Source organism: Microtus pennsylvanicus, chromosome 2, assembly GCF_037038515.1.
Source record: "Microtus pennsylvanicus isolate mMicPen1 chromosome 2, mMicPen1.hap1, whole genome shotgun sequence".
In the NCBI taxonomy this organism is placed as follows: Eukaryota; Metazoa; Chordata; class Mammalia; order Rodentia; family Cricetidae; genus Microtus; species Microtus pennsylvanicus.
The window spans coordinates 11,518,513-11,539,375 of NC_134580.1; the positions used below are offsets into that span (position 1 = coordinate 11,518,513).

At 42.2% G+C, this 20,863-nt stretch overlaps 1 protein-coding gene across 4 annotated transcripts in view; it reads right to left on the reverse strand.

The window, feature by feature from the left end:
• The window catches only part of Tcf20 (transcription factor 20), a 156,629-nt gene that overhangs the window by 73,674 nt on the left and 62,092 nt on the right, over positions 1-20,863 (reverse strand). For 3 of the 4 annotated variants that reach the window (XM_075960142.1, XM_075960141.1, XM_075960139.1), the window contains exon 1: positions 18,226-18,540. The exons of the other annotated variant lie outside the window; for it this stretch is intronic. The gene's annotated coding sequence lies outside the window, so the exon portion shown is untranslated. Of the gene's footprint in view, positions 1-18,225; positions 18,541-20,863 lie in introns of those variants that run through there. 4 annotated transcript variants of the gene reach the window in all.

The following is a 20,863-nucleotide window of genomic DNA, read 5'->3' on the forward strand; positions in this document are numbered from 1 at the left end:
CTTTTATTTTAGCAAGGTACAACTACTTCCCTATTTAACTTGTGTGCTATTAATTCTCCTGGATGATACATTGAAGAAAGCAATATGTTTAGAATTAGGAAACCTAAGTTTAAATACTTCCTAATTTTATCTCTTGTAAAAATCTATCCACACTACTCTCTTCATTAGTAAAATGGAATAAAGTGATACCTCACAGTAATGAGCTACAATAATGTAAATTATCATCATAGTATCCCCACCCTCACTTTAGCCCTCTCTAAGGTCAACTTCTGAGCCAATAAAAAAATTAATTAAAAAAAATTTTTAAGGTAAGAAATAAGCAACAAAAAAATAGTAAACAGATTATCCACAAATCAAACAAAAGTCAACCCTACAAACAATATATACCGAAAACTACTTGGCAGCAGTTAATTTCCATGCCACTGTCAAATGATGAAAACTCCCCTATCCTGAGCTCTACAGGCCATTCATGAAAACATGTTGGGGTAAAGTCCTCATTAGCCCGTTAATTCAACCAAGAATGCTAAGCGCCATCTCACTCTACACTGTAGGGGTCACAAGCCACATGCCTAGTTACTACTCTTCCTACCCAGGGACACTACCTGGCTATCAGAACCTCACACTTAAGAGATAGATAGCCTCTTAAGTTTAAGAATTTCTCTTCTTTGCCTCATCATTGGAATAAAGCTAGTAAACACTTGAACCTCAAATCAGTCACACCTTTGATTCTAAAAGAGGTAAGCAGATCTCTGAGTTTGAGGCTAGCCTGGTCTACAGAGGACATTCCAGGACAGCCAGAGCTACACATCCCATTTAAAAAAGAGAGAGAGAGAGAGAGGGAGAAGGAGGAGGGGGAGAAGAAGCAGATTAAAAAATTTGGTTAAAGCCGGGCGATGGTGGCACATGCCTTTAATCCCAGGCAGAGGCAGGCGGATCTCTGTGAGTTCAAGACTAGCCTGGTCTACAGAGCTAGTTCCAGGACAGGCTCCAAAGCCAGAGAAACCATGTCTCGAAAGAACCAAAAAAAAAAGAAAAAAGAAAAAAAAATTGTTTAACTTTTCAATTAACTGATTGGTCAAAATAAACTACCAAAAATACAAACCAGAAAAGGTGGTAAAAAGGATACAGTAAGAAAGGCCACGAGAGAATGCAATGAGGCAGTATATAAAAAGAACCACTAGAAATTTTTCCACAATTTTTCCCAAGCCACAGATTCAAGATCTTGAATACATGGAGTATATATGTATAGGACTGAGCAGATGAGAGCCTAGATTAAAGCATTTAAAGACATATTTAATTCTTTTTTTAAAATGTATTTATGTTTGTGCGCACTGATGCTTTGCCTGCATGTATGTCTGTGTGAGGATGCCAGATCCCCTGGAGCTGGAGTTACAGAGAATTCTGAGTTGCTATGTGGGTGCTGGGAATTGAACCTGGACCCTCAGGAAGAACAGCTAGTTAACTGCTGAGTTATCTCCCAGCCCAGGCATGTTGAATTCTAACAATCCCACCATCTATGTACTATCAAGCAAAATGACAGGAACAAAATGCTAGGGAGCAGAATTCTTATAATTTTTATTATGTGTGTAGATGTTTGGTCTGGTTTGCATCCATGTCTATACATCATATGCACTCATGAGGTCTTCAGAAGGCAAAGGATCCCCTGAAACTGCACTTACTTATGTGTGTGCTGGAAATTGAACCCTAGCTTCTGGAAGATCCAGTGCTTTTTAATGCTGAGCTACCTCTCCAGGTCATAGGGAGGCAGTTTCTAAGGAACTAAAGGTGAACACTGACAGGCACTGAAGGACCACTGACAGGAACAGACTACACTCAGCCAACATTCCAAACACCAACTATTTGTATGACTCACACCCCAGACCTTGGGCATGAAAAACTCAAAGAACAATCTTTTAATAAGGATTTTTTAAAAAAAAAATTCTTTTTGTGGGAGGGGTTAAAAAATATTTTAACCATTTTTTAATATAGATTTAAGCACTATAGTTAAGGGAGGAGAGGTGCTCATAGAGAAAAGATACACCTAAGAATATGGGTGTTGGATTCTCCAAAGGATGGCCAGAAAAGACAAATCTAACAGGTAATTCTTAATTATCTCTATTCAAGATGACATAAATAATTCAAAGTATCTTTTCCTCTATTACTTTAGCTGGTATGAAGAACCTGAGTCCTACCAGTAATTAGCAAGAGGAAAGCCTTCAGTAGTGAGCAGAGAAAGACCTGCAGGAAACATGGAATCCTTCAGCCACTTGAAAACTTACCTTAGAAGGGAGCAAGAGACACATACATAACAACATGTTTGGAAAGCAGAGTTTCTCTCTCATTTCATAAACTGTTTGCCATTTAGAAGTGTCCCTAAAATTCTATGCTTGGAATGTGACCTTCAGACTAAAACACGAGAGGTAAAATCAATATATAACTCTAAAAAGTTAACTTTCAAATTTTTACTGGTGCTGAAACTGAGTCTCAAAACTTGGCTTTTCCAAATCTCACAGTTCTGTGAACTACACAGGTTTTAAAGAGATCTGAAAGATCTTAAAGATATCTGAATGAAATAGAGTAAATAAAAATATAGACACCTAAATAGATTTCAAAACCATTTTTTCTTCTACCTCTAGGATTCTACTGTTGTCCAAACAACAGTACTTATTCATGGGAGCCCCTAAGGTGGCTCAACAGTAGAAGCATTTGCTGAGCAAAACAGATAACTGAGTTCAATCTCCACCCAGGACCCACTTAAAAAGCCAGATGTGACCAACACATTTGTAATACCAACACTCTTACAATAAGATAAGATAGAGAATTGGCCAGAAGCTTGTAGGCCAGCTAGCCTACAGCAATGGTTCTCAACCTCTCTTGGAGTCCAATGACCGTTTGACAGGGATTATATATCAGATATCCTATATATCAGATATTTATATTACGGTTTATAACAGTAGCAAAATTACAGTTATAAAGTAGCAATGGAAATAAATTTATAGTTGGGGGTCACTATAACATGAGGAACTGTATTAAAGGGTTGCTGCATTAGGAAGGTTGAAAATCACTGGCCTAGATAGAGTGAACTGACAGGAATGACAAGACCCTGTCCTAACAAATACTTTGAGAACCAACTCCCAAAAGCTGTCCTCTAACCCCCATTATGTGTGTCTGCATAGGCATGCATGCACACATAGAGCCCACTCTAACAACAAGCAAGCGCCATGCCAATATGAGAGACCGTGTCTCAAAAGAAAGGTGGAAAGCATCTAAGGAACAACACCCAAAGCTGACTTTTGGTCTCCACATATAACTACAGACAATGTACATGCACCACACAAACATGCACTCATGCAAAAAATAAATAAATAAATAAAAAGTCAAAGGACTTGAAGACATTTCTCTGAGGAAGGAAGAAACACAAATGGCCAACAAGGATATGGAAAAAGGTTCAACATCATTAGTCATTACGTAAATTCAAGTCAAAACCACTATCACAAACCTTTAATTCCATTCCAGCACTTGGAAAGGAGGCAGAGGCAGGCAGAACTCTGAGTTCAAGGCTAGCCTTTACTCAAGTTCCAGGACAACCAGGGATACAGAGAGAAACCCTGTTTTTGAAAATAAAAATAATAATAATAAAGTTACATAAAACTAAAAAATTACAAATGCTGGCCAGGATCCAGGAAATTAGAAGTACCATACTTTGTGATGGGAATGTAAAATAGTATAACCACTTTGAAACTGAACATAGCAGCTCCTGAAAGACTGTTACAGAGTTAATATATAACCAGCGTTCTGCAAAACAACTACTTTCTTTTTAAATAGCATCTCATGTATTATAGGATAGCCTCAATTAAACTATGTAAACAAGGATGACCCTGAACTTCTGATCCTCCTGACCCCACTACCTTCCTAGTGCTGGGGATTACAAGTGTATAGCATCACATTTGGTTTATGGGACACAGGATTAAATAAAGACTTCATGTACTAAGTAAGCACTCTTTAAACAAGGCTACATTTCGAACCATAAACAATTACTAAATGCCAATGCTTATTGTCACATTATTCAAAATTGGCCAAAGGTAAAAAGAACACAAACATACATTAATAGATAATGGACAAAAGGGTCTACATTATACTTACAATGCAGCATTACTCAATCATAAGAGGACTGAAGTTCTGCTACATTGTACAAGGACAAACCTTGAAAACAATGCTAGTAAAATAAGCCAGAGACAAAAGGACAAACATGATTCTATATATATCACATAACTAGAACATGCAAATTCAGAAACAGATTAGAAGATTGGAGGTTACAAGGACCTGAAAGAGTAGGAAATGGGGAGCTATTGCTTAATGCCTCAAGTTTCTATTTGGGGTAATGAAAATGTTTTGGAAACAGTGATAATAGTTGCACAACACTGTGAATGTAATTAGTGCCACTTAACTGTACACATAAAAAGGCAAAAATGACTATCTCTTATCTATCCACCCATATAAAAATACAACTTAATTTTCAAAACTTAAAGGAAAATTAATATATAGACACTTCAGAAGATAGTTTGGCAGTGTCTTACAAAGCTAAATCTAGTGATGAATTATCAACAAGCCATATATCTAATTATCCAAACAAGATAAACATGAAAACATGCTTTATCTTTCAAAAATTGTTAGCAACTAAGATGTCCCCTCAGTAGTAAACAGATAAACTGGTGATAATAAAACCATAAACAAAATATTAACAATGATAAAAAATATGACCTATTAATCTTAAGAAAGAAATAGAACTAGCTGGGTGTGGTGGCACACACATAAAAATCCCAGCACACAGGAAGCAGAGGCAGGAGAATCATTCCAAGATTGAGGCCAACCAAGACTACTACATAGCAAGACCCTGTCAAAAAAGAAGACAACAACAAAGAACCTTTGAAGAATTACTGTATGAGAAAACCAGTTTGAAAAGGCTACAGACAGTATAATTCCAATTATATGGCATTCTGAAAAAGACAGTGAAAAAGATCTGTGGTTGCTAAGGATATAGGGAATGCAGGTGGGACACAACAACTGGGGGAGCCAGGGATAGAGCCAGAACAAGCACATGAGCATACAGAGGGGCCTACAGAGTAGTCAATCCCTGTTCGAGCCATCATGGTAGAACCACAAAATTATGTATTGGCTAATTCCAAAGAATGAACTCAAATATGAACTATGAATTTTCAATACTAATATATCAATAATTGGTCACCAACAGTACCAAAAGCACTACATTAATACAAGATGTACAATAAAAGTTGGTTGGAGTTAGGGGAAGTAGCTGTTGCCTACTGGTCATTTTTTTCTGTAGCTCTAAAACTACTCGAAAGTATGACTCTGAATAAGAACTAAAAGGGCCAGAGAGATAGCTGAATGTTGAAGCCGGGCGGTGGTGGCGCACGCCTTTAATCCCAGTACTTGGGAGGTAGAGGCAGGAGGATCTCTGAGTTCGAGGCCAGCCTGGTCTACAGAGCTAGTTCCAGGACAGGCTCCAAAGCCACAGAGAAACCCTGTCTCGAAAAAACCAAAAAAAAAAGAAAAAAAAAGAGCACTTGTTGTTCTTACAGAGGATTTAAACTCTATTCTCAGCACCACATGGCAGCTCCTAACTGTCTATAACTCTAGTTCCAGGGGATTTGATGCCTTTTTCTGTCCTCCATAGGTACCATGCATGCACACAGTGTACAGACATATATGAAGGCAAAACATACACAGAACGAAGAGTAGTGACACATGCTTTTCATCTCAATAGAGGTAGGAGGATCTCTGAGTTCAACACCAGCTTGGTCTACAAAGCAGGTTCCAGGACAGCAAGGGCTGTTACACAGAGAAACCCTGTTTTGAAACACAAAAAAACATTCATACTGGGGCTGGAGAGATGGCTCAGAGGTTAAGGGCATTGCCTGTTCTTCCAAAGGTCCTGAATTCAATTCCCAGCAACCACATGGTGGCTCACAACCATCTGTAATCAGGTCTGGTGCCCTCTTCTGGCCTGCAGGCAGACACACAGACAGAATATTGGATACATGATAGATAGATAGATAGATAGATAGATAGATAGATAGATAGATAGATAGATAGATAGATAGATAGATAGATAGATAGATAGATATAGATAGATAGAACAAAACACTCATACATAAATAAATATTTAACAAACAGGAGGAAATCAACTCCAACATGCTCCCTCTGACTTCCAGCACGTACATGTGCACATTCACCACACCATAACACATAAATAATAAACATATTTATGTCAAAGGGAAGAAGAAAAAAATGTCCAAGAGAGGAGGTATATGGATGTGACAGAGTGCCTGCCTAAACACACACGAAGTCCCAAGTGCTATCTCCAACAGAGGAAACAAAATTCACAAACTAAAGAGATGAGCTTTTAAGGAAGGACATTTGAGAAAAGCCTTGAAAAATAGCAGCCTCATGAAATGCTTACTGGTTAATGTCAAATACATGGACCTACAACTGAGAATGGAGATATTTCTGAGTGCACAGGTAATATGAGGAAGCTGTGAGTTGGGACAAAGACAGACAGGTGCCTACAAATGATCCACACACAAAAACTAAATTTGGAAGACTTTCTGGCAGTAGATAAGAAGACACTGGGAAAGACGTTATTTTCAGGAGGCTGGAGAAGCAACTTAGGCAGGTCTTCCTCCATGCCCATTTAACCCACTTACTTCCAACTACATCTATAATAGCCATGAGATGCCTCCGGCAGAGGGTTCCTCAGCATCTCTGCAGGGTACCTTCAACACCTACACCTTATACAGATGTCTAGAAAGAAAATAATCATTATTCCTACAAAAATCAATTATAGGCCTGTATCATAGAGGAATATAACCTTAAGGTACATAGTCTAATCAGTATGTGAGCCCCTTCTGTGTGCCAGATACTATTCTAAGGAACAGGGATGAAGATATTCCTATCCTATGGAACTCATATTAGGAGAGGAAACAGACAAGAGGCAAAATGTCAGATGATGACTTAAGAAAACACAAAGAAGAAAAAGAGTCTGCCTGAACCCTAAGCAGGCATAGAAGGTCTTCTGCATAGAGAAGAGGAAACAGCCACATGGTGTGAAATTTTTATAACACATCTTACATAAGAGGAAAACAGATTTCGGAGGCACACAGATCCTAGCCCTGGTTCTATCACATAGTGACTAAGTAATCACTCTTAAATTACACCTCTCTTAAATCTATTTCTTTTATCCTCATTTTACTGATAAAGCATTAACCTTGTTATAGTGCTATTTTCTAAGAAACAATGAATATAAACATTGTACCTATTACTTGGTACACGATCTCAAAGTGCTCATCTGTGATTTATTACATCTGTGGTTTAATATGCACAGACACTACTTACTTCTTTTTTAAAGATCTTATGTATTATGTATGCAATACAGTGTTCTGCCTTCATGTATGACTGCATGCCAGAAGAGGGCACCAGATCTCATTGTAGATGGTTGTGAGCCACCATGTGGTTGCTGGGAATTGAACTCAGGACCTCTGGAAGAGCAGCCAGTGTCCTTAACCTCTGAGTTAAGGACATCTCCAGCCCCGACACTACTTCTCTATCAAAAAATTTTGCTGGCCTTGAACTCAGATATCCACCTGTCCGTGCCTCCCAAATGCTAGAATTAAGGTCATGTACCATTACACCTAGCCCTAAGAACTATACACAATCTAGCCTAAATTGTCTGAAATAAATATGATATTCCTCAGTAGTAATTAAGAACCACTTCCAGGATCTCCATAGATACCATGTGGATGCTCAAGTTTCCTACATAAAATGGTTCATTTTTATAACCTACAAAAATGACCTCTCATATAATTTAAATCTAGATAATTTAAAATAATCATTACTACATAAAAGCTATCAAAATAGTTATATTGTATTATTCACAGAATAATGATAAAAGTAAAATTTTAAATCACTTTTCATTTCTGTTTGGCTGAATCAGTGGATGTGGAAACCATAGATACGGAGGGTCAAAACTAATGAGTCTTCTGTTCTATAAACAGAACACTATACTATTTCATAAAATAACATGAAGATCCCCCACCTCTAGCCACAAAAACACTTCTAAAAGCTATTTTAAGCCGGGCGGTGGTGGCGCACGCCTTTAATCCCAGCACTCGGGAGGCAGAGGCAGGCGGATCTCTGTGAGTTCGAGACCAGCCTGGTCTACAAGTGCTAGTTCCAGGACAGGCTCCAAAACCACAGAGAAACCCTGTCTCGAAAAACCAAAAAAAAAAAAAAAGCTATTTTAGCTAAGATACATATATTAACAATCGTGACTTTTTTCTTTTTTTAATTTTTTTTTTGTCTTTTCAAGACAGGGTTTCTCTGTAACTTTTTTCTTTAACATATTATTTCCATAGATAACTTTTTTCAATAAGAATAACTATATTGGGCTGGAGAGATGGCTCAGAGGTTAAGAGCATTACCTGCTCTTCCAAAGGTCCTGAGTTCAATTCCCAGCAACCACATGGTGGCTCACAACCATCTGTAATGGGGTCTGGTGCCCTCTGCTGGCCTGCAGGCATACACACAGACAGAATATTGTATACATAATAAATAAATAAATATTTTTAAAAAAATAAAAAAAAGAATAACTATATTCACATAACTACTTTAACTAGATAAAAGTATACTATTACGAGATTAGTTTTTAATTTAGTGGTTAAATCTTTTTTTTTCCCCGAGACAGGGTTTCTCTGTAGCTTTGGAGCCTGTCCTGGAACGAGCTCTTGTAGACCAGGCTGGCCTCGAACTCAGAGATCCTCCTGCCTCTACCTCCCAAGTACTGGGATTAAAGGCGTGCGCCACCACCGCCCGGCAAATCTTACTATTGATAGAAAATATTACAAGATGTTTATTTTAATAGGTGAATATACTGAATTAGGTCAACAAAAGAAATTAGTTGACTATGAATTAAGTCTTGATTCACTTATAAATGGAAGAAGACAAAACTTCCCCTTTTCCTCTTCTAAGTGACTTAATTTAGAATGAACTAAGGCAAAGATAAAACATTACTTCACTCTTCTCTAGAAACCTCCATTTGCAAATGAGCTCAGATATATGACTTTTATATGACCAATACTGCGATTTAACAATGGCAAAGACACTTCTTGAGCTGAATTGTCACTAGGATCCTGGAAAAAATATTTCCCAATGAACCATAAGCAAGCCTCTTCAGCAGGTACAGGTGGGCCAATGTCAAATATTATAAATATTCTTATAAAATGAGGGGTGGGGGCTGGAGAGATGGCTCAGAGGTTAGCAGTCTTGGCTGAAGTGAAGTATTTTTCTCAGATGTAGTTCCCTAAGTTTCATGTACCTGTGTCCCATATCTTAAGGAAAAGTCAACTTTCAGCATGTTAATCAGTGTAGCAAATTTTTATTCTAACTTCATAGAAACACTTAATGATAGTATCTATGTCTTTCATTCCAACTCAACTTTCTCCTACGCAATATACTAGATAGAATTCAATTCCACTTCCACAAAGTCCTGTCCAATCAGAAGACGAAAACTTATTGTTATTATACTTATCTTTGCAGTCCTGGAGATGGAAGTGGGGTCTTGCACATGTTAAGCAAATACTTTACCCCAGCCCCCTTTGTCAGGTTTAAACTAACTGGGTAGGGGTAGCCCTGAATTCAATACATGTACTTTTTCATTTTGTCTATTCACGTAAGATAAACATATGTCCTATTACATAACCTATGACCTACACTGACTATGGACAGAGACAGAAGTTGAGGATAGGTCACAATAGACCAATGGATCATAGGCAAAACTACTTTCATTGTTAAAGCTATATAAATGGCTCTGACTGGAACCTGGAAGTACAGTAAAGGGCTGTTTGAAAGTATTTCTCAAGTCTTTTTGTCTTTTAAACAAAAATTTTATGTAGGGATCCAAGAGATGACAGAAGAGCTGCTCTGCTGGGCCTGGAGAAGAAAGAACTGCACTCCCATCCCCCACCTGTGCCATTTCTGCAGAACTAGGACGACCCAGCAACCAAGGGTAAGAGTGCTTCCAATCTCAGCCTGGAGTTATTTTCGTTTGGTTTGAGACAGGGTCTTTCTGTGTGAACCTGGCTATCCTAGAACCCACTATGTAGACCAGCCTGGTCTCCAGCTAACAGAAATCTGCCTGCCTCTACCTCTAGAATGCTGGGATTAACGACACCCAGCTTTGGTGTTTTATTTTTGTGTGCAGTTTTATGTATATTTGTGCAGGGGGCATCTCAGAGTCAGAAGATAAGCTTGGGTATAGGTCTTCAGGTACCTTCCTCATTTTGTTCAAGGCAGAGGTCTCTAATTGCCCTGGAATTTTATCAAGCAGGATAAGCTAGCAAGGTGGCTTCTGGGCATTCAAACTCAGGTCTTCACATTTCTGAGGCAAGTGCTTTATCAACTGAGCTATTCCTCCAGATCCCAACTCATATTTTGTTTTGCTTTCAATGTATGTATATTCATATTCATGTATAAACATGGGGACCCTAGAGGCCAGAGTCTAACACGGAATATTTTTTCTCAATTGCTCTCCACCTTATTTTTTGAGACAGGGTCTCTTACTGAACTTACTGATCCAGTTAAACTAGCTGGCTAGCTAGGCATCCTCCTGTCTCCTCACCACTGAGATTACAGGTTTGTTTCATTTTGTTGACAGAGAATCTCACTATGTAGTCTTAGTGGATCTGGAACTCGTGTAGACCAGGCTGGCCTCCAACTCACAGAGATCTACCTACCTCTGCTTCCCGACCACATGACTGACTTTTTAAAAATCACAGGTACTAGAGAAAAACAATTTGGGAAGAAGGCAAAAACAAAAGGAGGAAAACCAAAGAAAAATAAAATTGTTCAGGTAAGGGGGCTGGAGAGATGGCTCAGAGGTTAAGAGCTCTTCCAAAGGTCCTGAGCTCAATTCCCAGCAACCACATGGTGGCTCACAACCATCTGTAATGGGATCTGGTGCCCTCTTCTGGCCTGCAGGCATACACACAGACAGAATGTTGTATACATAATAAATAAGTATTAAAAAAAATTGTTCAGGTAAGAAAGATGATGATGATGCTTCAAGTTGGAAGTGACAGATTCAAAATAAATTCTGGAATCCAGTTAACTCCTAAATTGTTTTCAGATATAATTTACTTACAATAAAATTATAAACAACACAAGATCTAATCAGGTTTGAGGTCTATCAAGGCCTAGAACAAGCTGGCAGTGGTGGCACACGTCCTTAATTCCATCACTTGGGAAGCAGAGGCAGGTGGATCTCAGTGAGTTCAAGGTTAGCCTGTTTTACAAAGTGAGTTCCAGGACAGCCAGGACATAGAGAATCCTTTACTGAGGGGGAAAAAAAAAAACACACAACAACAAAAACATTGAACATTGAAATGGATGTTACATAGAGAAACACTGTTCTGAAAAACCAAAAAAAAAAGGGGGGGAGGAGGCGGGACATGTCCATACTCCAGAATAGAGATTCTCAACCTTTGGTCACAACCCCTTGGGGTTCAACAACTCTTTGGGGTCCAACAGCCCTTTCACGGAGGAGAGGGGGGCTGGAGGGCATTATCACATAACAGATGTCCTGCATACCCAATACTTACATTATGATTTGTGACAGTAGCAAAATTACAGTTATGAAGTAGCAACAAATTAAGTTATGTTGGGAAGTCACCACATGAGGAACTGCATTAGGAAGGTAGAGAATCACTACTCTAGAAACTTATGTCCCCCTCCTAGTCAAGCCTTATCCACCCAAAGGGGGGAGGATCAAAGGCAGACACTGACAAAGACCTATAATCTCAATATTTGGAAGGTGGAGGCAGAAGATCAGAAGTTCAATGCTACCCTCAGCCACATAACCAGCTTGAGGCCAGCTCGAGCATTACTTGCTAATCCTGTTCCTGATTATCACAGGTTAGTTTGGGTTTATAAATAAGAGGATCCATTTTCTAACTGTTCACGCAGCCTGTCTGTGAGACTCATCTTTATTACAGTACCTATGGATAGTACCAAAAAAACCAGCCTTTTTGTTGTGGAGGAGCCTTCCATTACATGCATATATGAGTCTGTTCATCTTGATGGACAAACATCTGGATATGTCCAGGGTATGATCATTATGAGAATAAATGCTATAAGCATTCCTGCATACATCATAGTTGTGGAAACTTTTGTTTCTTCTGAATAAATACATAAAAATGAAACTGCTTGGTCACAAAATATACATGTTCAACTTTCTAGGAATTTCTTTAAGTTTCCCAAAGTGGTTACATCGTTTTACACACCCACCAACAGTGTATCAGACTCCTTGACATACTGTCTGAGAAACTCTATCTATGCTACAACCAAACTAGCATCCTTTTAGCTCTCCAAACACACTTCTACTATTTTAAGAACTTTGCAGATGTACACCAAGAACACTTTTTCTTCTTACTCCACTTTCTATACTGCTTATTTTCTGGTATTTATTTATACCACAAATACCATGAAAGATGAGAAAAGGCTTGATGTACTGGATAGAGGAAGTAGCATCTTCAAGGAACTGAAGAGTGAATGTAGCTAGAAAACAGCAAAAGCATCAAGATAAAAGCAGTCAAAGAGGTAGCAGGAGTCAGGTAGAAGGGGTCTGTTTTCTCTACAAGGTGCTATTGAAAACCATGAAAATATTTCAATCAGGAAAGAGGGGATTCTTATGCTCTGGGCAAGGTAGGATAAGGATAGAGCCAGGTCTCAGTAGAAACAGGAGGCCATGTTAAAGGTCACCAGCATTCCACTGAGTATGAGTAGTGGGAACAGGAGCTACATGTGGGGCTGCAAAGACGACTCCACAGCTGAGAGCACTAGCTGCTCTTCCAGGGAACCTAAGTTAGATTCCCAGGACCCACAGGGCAGCTCACAATCATCTGGAACTCATTCCAGGCAATATTATACTCTATTCTGGCCCCTGCAAACACCAGGCACACAAGCAGTGCACAGACATAAAAATAGGAAAAACACTCATACACATATAATTAAAAACGATTTTTAAAAAGAAAGCTTATTTTATAAAAATAGTATTGACAGTAACTTCATAAGACTGTGACTTAGGAAACTGGAAAAGTAGTGATACCATTGGTAAAAAGGAGACCTATGGAAAAGTTAATATGAAACGGAATGATTATGTCTTTTTCCTTTTGTTCGCTGTGGATAGTCAGTGTGACTATCAGAAGAACTTAAGGGAGATCATTTGTGGTGCCCTGTAAAGGGCTTCAAGAAGAAAAAAAAAAATGTCTGTTTCTGTCGTAATAAAAACTGCAAAGACTTAAGTGTGGTGGATTATGCCTAGCACTCGGGAGAATCAAGTTCACAGACAGTACAAGAATGAGCCTTGTTTCAAAATCAAAAAACGGTAGATATTCTATTGCCGAAAACATCCTTCAGTATGTTTATATTTAAGGCTTCAGATTAAGAGGGTAAACACTAGTGTCTTCTCTACGTCTGTTATCTTGCTAGGTATTGTTTCAAACAGAGGGTACCAAGTGACTGAGTGGAACTGCGGTAGAAGGATGGTGAGAGAACCAAGGGCAGCTATAAGAGGCTCTGGTAAGGGATGACAAAGTACATGAGACAAACTTTGTTGTCAAAAGCTAGGAAGTTCATCTTCTTTCCCAGCTAACTGGTGTCTAGCTTGCTTTTTGATTTCCTTTTCATCTATGATTACAGAATTTTAGAACCAGAAGAAACCCCAAGAAACAAGCAGTGGGAGCTGGAGAGATGGCTCAGCAATTAAGAGTGCTTGCTGTTCTTCCCTAGAACCTGAGTTGGGTTCTCAACACCCACATCAAACAGCTGTAACTCCACCTGCTCTAGGGGATACTCTCTTCTAGCCTCCACAGGTACCCACACACCACACACACAAATAAATAATACAATCTTTTAAAAAAGAAACAATCTAGTTTAACCCTTTGACTTTTGACTTTAGAGTTTAGGAAACTAAAAGAACAGTGACTTTACACTGTTTACCGGCTCTTTGCCACCCAGGCGGAGTGTTTGTCATGCAAAGGTAAGTACCTGATCTGATCCCCAGTACCCACATAAAGGCTGGTCATACAGCTCTTTTCCACCTGGACATGTCCATGTGCACCTGAGTACCTGACCTGGTCCCCAGCACCCACATAAAGGCTGGGTTTACAGCTGTTCTCCACCAGGACATGTCCATGTGCACCTGAGTACCTGATCTTATCCTCAGCACCAACATAAAGGCTAGGCACCACACAGCTATTCTCCACCCAGACATGTCCACGTGCATCTGCATGAACATACATACATCTACACAAACATCCGGGTTTTAAATGGACTCCAATTTAAAAGAAAAAAAATCACCAGGATGTGATGGGCTTGTATGCCTTTAATCCTAGCACCTAGAAGGCTAAGGCAGGGGAATTTCTGTGAGTTCTGGTAGCATGGTCTATGAAAAGAGTTCCAGAACTGCCAGAGCTACAAAGAGAAACCTGGTCTACAAACAAACTAAAAAACTATGCAGTTCCAATCTTAAGAAAGAAAGATTATAACAATATAAAGTTGTAGACATGGTTCACAAAGATGAACCATGTTGGCTCCTTAGACCCCACTGGTGACTCGCCCTGATTATGTCTTGCTTCACAACTGGGCTCTAGGTAGGATTCAAGAGTTAAGGTCCCAGCAGTACTGCGGTCTTCCTTTAGCTCCATATCTCAGTTACAGGACAGCCCTGGTTTCACATCTAAGATCAAAAGTATGAGCCATTACTTTGGAAGTCAGAAAAATATCCACTGTGCTTCTTATTAAGTGAAGTGGCACATACCTGATCCTAGCTTGTGAGGTGGAGGAAGCAGGAGGATCAGGGGTGGTAGCAGACTATGAGAAAGGCACATCACTTCCTAGAAGTGGCTCTGGGTATTTTTTCCCGAGGTTCAAGGCCAAAGTACCTTACCTAACAGTACTATTTACTTGCCCTACAGATTAATCTGGCTGCCCAGTCAATAGAATGTCAGCAGAACAAGGACCACCTTCACATTCACTATCATGTTGAGCTTTCTTTCTTTTCCAGATAGGCTTGCTCACTATGTAGTTCAAACTGGCCTTAAACTCACAATCCTGCTTCTGCCTCATGAGTTCTGGGATTATAGGTGGTCACCACCACATCCATCTATATATTTTTAAATCTCTTTGTAGTTATTACCAAATGACATTCTTAATTACTGTTTACATTCTGTTTTCAGAATAGCTCCTTCTCGAATTGGCCCACCAATGCATCTCCATGCTTTAGAGCAGCCTATGAATACCTGTTATTGCAAATTACAAGATATATACAGGATCTTAACCAACATTCAGGGATGTAATGTTCAATTAAATCTATTTTACATTGTGCTGACTCAATTGAACCTCAAGCAGTCATGTTATAATGAACCCGGTAACAAGCTTTGGGGTTTAGTAGAGGAGAGTCATAGTCAAACCCCACCTCTCACTAGCTCTATATGCTTGGAGGAAAAGGAATGGTAAACAACTCTCAGGTCTATGGGGTAGACATTTTAAGACAGTTTAAAATTCCTTGGCCAGAGTTTACAGATTGTTTTTGTTTTTAATGCAGATGTTAGTATCCTTTCTGATCTCTAAGAGAAAGTTAAATTTAATAAAAGACCAATTCTAATATAATTTAAAATAGATGTGACCATCTCAACTACATACCACTTCATTTTACATAGTTAAAAATATTCTGTAAAAATATTTTACCATCAAAAAGGCAAATCTCATTATTATCTTAAATGTAAGGTCTTCTCTCACATACACATAAATGCACAAACCACCTCACTAAAGTTTTAGGAATTTTTCTTTATAAGCTATAAAACAGGTATACTTAATACACACTTGAGTGTTGATAGGTGCTCCCAATTTGAACAGATGGAACTTTTTCAAATCAACAAGGTCATAATTCAAATCCTAATAGAATTGTTTATTTTGGAAAATTCCAGAATAATTCTTCTGTGCATTCATATGTGTCTCCTTTTGTGATAGGCCTGGCATCAATATAAAAGAAAATCTCTATTAAACCATATACAAGATTAATATTATGAGCCCATTCCCCCAACTGATATTAAGACCATTTTTAAACTGCAGACAAAATAAAAAGATGATCTAAGAAAGACAGTGAACTGAGTGTGGTACACAGACTTATAATCCCAGGTGAATATCATTGGGATGCAGAAAGCTCTCCGAATATTCAAGACCAGCCAGGTCTAAATAGCCAAAATAAAAATAAATAAAAATTTAAAAAGGCACAGAACATCATATTATGCATATGTCCTTCAAATATTACAATACTGAAAGTCTAGAACAAACAAGAGCAGGATCTGAGGTCGGTCTAGAAGAAGTTACCTTTCAAAAGCATATGACCCATAGCCCTCACACACCAAAAAAATAATTATTTCAGTGAAACTAACTGGGGTTCTTAAGCATCTGCCAGGAGGCATCCTGCTACCATTAAGGAGCAAACAGGGTGTGCGAATAATTACTGCATCCTGAGGTAGATGTTAATTCTACTAGCCTACCACTTCACATGGTGAAACTACTTCATCCCTACTCGAAGCCCGAAGTTGGAAATTTCAAGTCAGCCAAATGTCACCCAGAAGAACCTGAAATAGCACCCCTTCCCAACATGGAAAGGGCTTCCAATAAAAACAGACCCAATCATCTTATTCACATTTCCCAAGTAGCCAGTGTCCAAAATCTTTTTTCTGAAAACTCTTCCACAAAGTAAAAATATAATGATGTGCTCTCGACCCAGGCTAGACTAGACCACTATTAATAGCGTGCACTTTCTCTTCAGAGGCGCATTAAAACACTGGAGATTTGAGGGAAAATTACCCGGACCAAGTTACTTTCCAATCCACTAAGACACATCTTGCATCTCAGAAAAGCTGCTACGGTCAAAATGAGAGCACAAAGCAGGAGTGGGAGAACCACCAAACCAAACTCAAACAGACCTTAGAAATGTCTGGCCTACAAGGGACTCTTTAACAGAAGTGTAATTGAGGCACTGAGAGGGTAGGTAACTTGCCCAGAGCTACAGTTTATTTGGTGGCCAAGTTGGAAGTGCATTCCTGGCCTCCTAGATTGGAATTTAGTACAGTTTCCCCAGCTGCCAATGCCATCCCGCGTAAAACGTTTTATAAAACTCTTCACTAAGGCTGTTAACATAAGGATCCAATTATCATTCAAAGATCACCCTGTTAGATAATAGCTCAAAAAATTCCATCCATTTTATAGCATTTACCAGAGTCATCTAATCTCTGGCGGGAGAACGCAGAGCGAGGGGAGAAATCCCCAGTTCTGACTCGTTCCTAAAGGAGTTGAATACAGACAGGCAAGCAACGCTGGTGTCCGCACCCACAAACCGGGGAGGAATCCTCAGCACCACTCGCCCCAACACTAAATTCCACTCCCGTGGCGGCGCACTCAAGATGTTCCACCTCCAGCCGCAGGCCGGATAGCCAACTCTCCTTTAAACCACCACTTTCCCAAGAAAAGAGAGAAGAGAGACTCAGAGGCTCGCCTTCTCACCCCCAGCCCCCGATAGAGAGCTCCTTCCCGGGTTCGGCGGGACCCCACGCCCTGCCTTGCTCACCGTGGCGGGGGAGGGGAGAGCGCCCCACACAGGAAGTGCATCCTGCGCCCCGAGCTCGTGCCCCGCCGCCGGGTACCTGCCCTGGGCCGCCAGCAGGCGACAGACAGCCGCATCCACATGGCCTCAGGTGTTCGCGCGGCCCCTCCCCGACCCGCTCCAAGCCCGGCCCTCCACCGCGCCGGCCTCGCCTCCAGCCCGCAGCCAAGAGGCCAGCAACGCCGGTCCCCGCGGGGCTGCCAGGAACGCGGACCCCTCTGCACCCCAGGCCGCAATGAGCAGGTATCTGCGCACGCAGCCCGAGCACTCCCGGCCCCCTTCAGCCTGGATGCCCGATCGGGCCGTTGGCCCTCTCAGCAGCCCACACCGGTCCCCTTAACCCCCTCAGAGACTCCCGAGGCTCAACACTCGCAGGGCGGGCCGGGCCACGACCTGTGCTCCCAGCCGCCAGGGCGCGCGGCGCGGCCCGGCCCCGGGCCCCGCAGGCCGTCCCTTTCCTCCGGCCCGGCGGCGGTTACCTGCAGGAGCCCCCCGACCCGTCCCTCTGCCTCCGCCGGCACTGGGAGGGGAGGGGGCGGCGGCGCGGCGCGGGGTGGGGGTGGGGGCGCCTCTACCGCCTCCAGCGCGGACGCCCAGGCCGACGGCGGGGCGGGCCGGGGCCGCGGCCCCTAGAGGCTCGCTCCGGCCCGCGCGCTCGCTCGATTACTCCCCGCTCCGGCGCGCTTCAGGGAGGACTCCCCCGGCTGAGGCCGTGGCCGCCTCGCTGGGGCCGAAGGCGGCTCGGCTCCGGGTTTTTTCTCTCCATTCTCCCAACACACAGGAAATAACAGAGCGTCAGGTGACGGCGTGCAACCAATGAGGCGGCTCCGGGCCCCGGCGCGCGGGCGGGCGGGAGGGCGCGCGGCGGGGCGGGGCGCGCGGAGGGGGCGGGGTCGGGGGCGGGGTGGCGCGCGTGCCCACCCGCGTGCGGCAGCGTCGAGAGGCGCAGCAAGGAGACCCCACTCTGCGGTCCAGGACCACGCGCCTAGCGCTGCCTCCAGCCCTGCGCTTGAGACTGGGGTACCCTCAAGACAACTTTCTGGGGAGTTGGTGGCACAGAACCTTCCACTGGGATTTCCAAAGCTGGAGTCGCGCCTTCAGCAGGCGCAGAAACCCACGACAATATAATATACTTAGTTGAGCGGTCATCAGGATAGCTCCTGCTTTGCTCACGTCCACCGGGCCCAGCTGGGTCCCGCCACGCCAGCCTGGAGTGTATGCCTGCTGTCTCTGCGCATGGTGCCTAATGGCTTTTCCTGAATGAACAACTCAACTCTCTGAAACTCGGTACCCTCCATTATGAAAGGAAGGAAACCAGTCTAACAAAAATTTAAAATAGATACGTCCATGCCAGTAGTTTGCAGTGGCACTGAGAGTCTGCACTCCTGGATGGCAGGACCAGAACTGAAGTTAACTCTGGGGCTGTGCCTCAGGCCCTACCTAACCTGCCTTCCCTTGTATCCCTAATGTCTGTACAGAGCAAAGGGCTAACTTGCTTTTTCCTCAAGAAAATCTCATGTAGAACCACTGTCCTGTAGACTGCAGTGCCATGCGCCCAGTCCCTGCTATGCAAAGTGAGACCAGCAAGGATGGCAGACCAGAGACCTCTCCACTTTGGACCTCAGTTTCCCATCGACTGAAGAGGAAGGAGCAGAGTTTGAATTAGGTGTTCCTAAAACTACTGATTCTAAATTAAGCCTGCATCTGGCCTAGATGTTGGGAGAGTATGTGGCTTCTCCTCCTAAAGCAACCCAAGTTGAGAGTAAATTGGGATCCAAAACGTGCTTTGAGTTTAAGATGGAGGCTGATGGGAATCAATTGTGATCTGGGGACCTGGTTTCATATATCTGGGGTCTACAGCTCCCTGAGGCTTGACTTTTTGCCCTTTCACCTTCATTCCACCTAGCACTTGCCTCAGGCCACCCACAGAGGGTCTGGTGATCCCAGGCAGGGCCTGAGTGGTTCTGGGGCCCCTGGAAGGAGGACATGGTGAAGGCAATGATTTCTCCTGGCTTCTGTCCCATCTCACCAAGTGGGGGCTGATTCCAATGCAGGTCAGGACGATTCCTGGGGATTTGATTCCCCCACACCTCTTGCACTCCAGGCAAAGTGCCAAGCCCTTCTGCAGCTGAGCTGAATAGGCCGCTAGGCCCTGCCCTCTGGCTGTTCCCATTGTTCTCTCAGTTTCATTTTCAAATTCTCAGACACTAAAGCTTTTAGGAGACCAAAGCCTGGCTTCAGCTCGCATCAGGATGGCAGAAAGGTGAAGGGATTCTCAACAGACCCAAAGTGTTCTGTAAAAAAAAAAAACAAAAAAAAAACTGGAGAATATAGACATGTTCTTTGGAGACTAAGTGTTGAGGGCATCCCCAGCTTCTTGAGCCAGTTCATGAAGCTCCCTTCTTCCTAGGTTTTGCTTTGTCTCAAGTGAGTAAGGAAGCAGGAACAAAATACAGCAGATCTCACTAGGAAAAGAATGGAGACCCTGGGCCCAGTTCCTGCCTCCTTTCCTGAGGTAACCTCCTCCCTACATAACAGAATACTGTGCAAGTGACCACTGTATGGAAACTTGCAGGTTCTGTAGCCAGGTCTACCGGGGGCCCTTTCAGTCCCTGGTGACCTACCATGTTCCTTTGTAGGCTGTCCCGCGAAGGGAAAGCATTCAGCGAATCGTGACCAGCAGACAGTTAGTAGTAGTATTCTTGTGTCGTGTGTGGCCGTGGACAAATCATTTCACCTCTCTGAGTGCCAGACCTGAGCCCTTAATGTTACACCTCACTTATAGGTATAGTGGGCAAAAGATAGCTGCTGCCTAAAGAACCCTTGCAGTCCCAGACACAATTAACTCCAGCTACACCTCAAGGTATAGTGGTGCACACCTGTAATCCCAGCTCCTAGGAGGCTGAAATAAGAGAATCACTGTAAATTTGAGGCCAATACAGCAACTGAGCAGATGAAGCTCAGATAAATTCATTTACTGCCCCCAAAGTCCTACAACTCAACACCCCATAGGGGTAGTAATTTTGTTTTACTTTGAGACAGGGTCTCACTATGTAGCCCAGGCTGGCCTCAAGTTGTAATTCTCCTCCCGCCTCAGCCTCTGGAGTGCTGGGATCA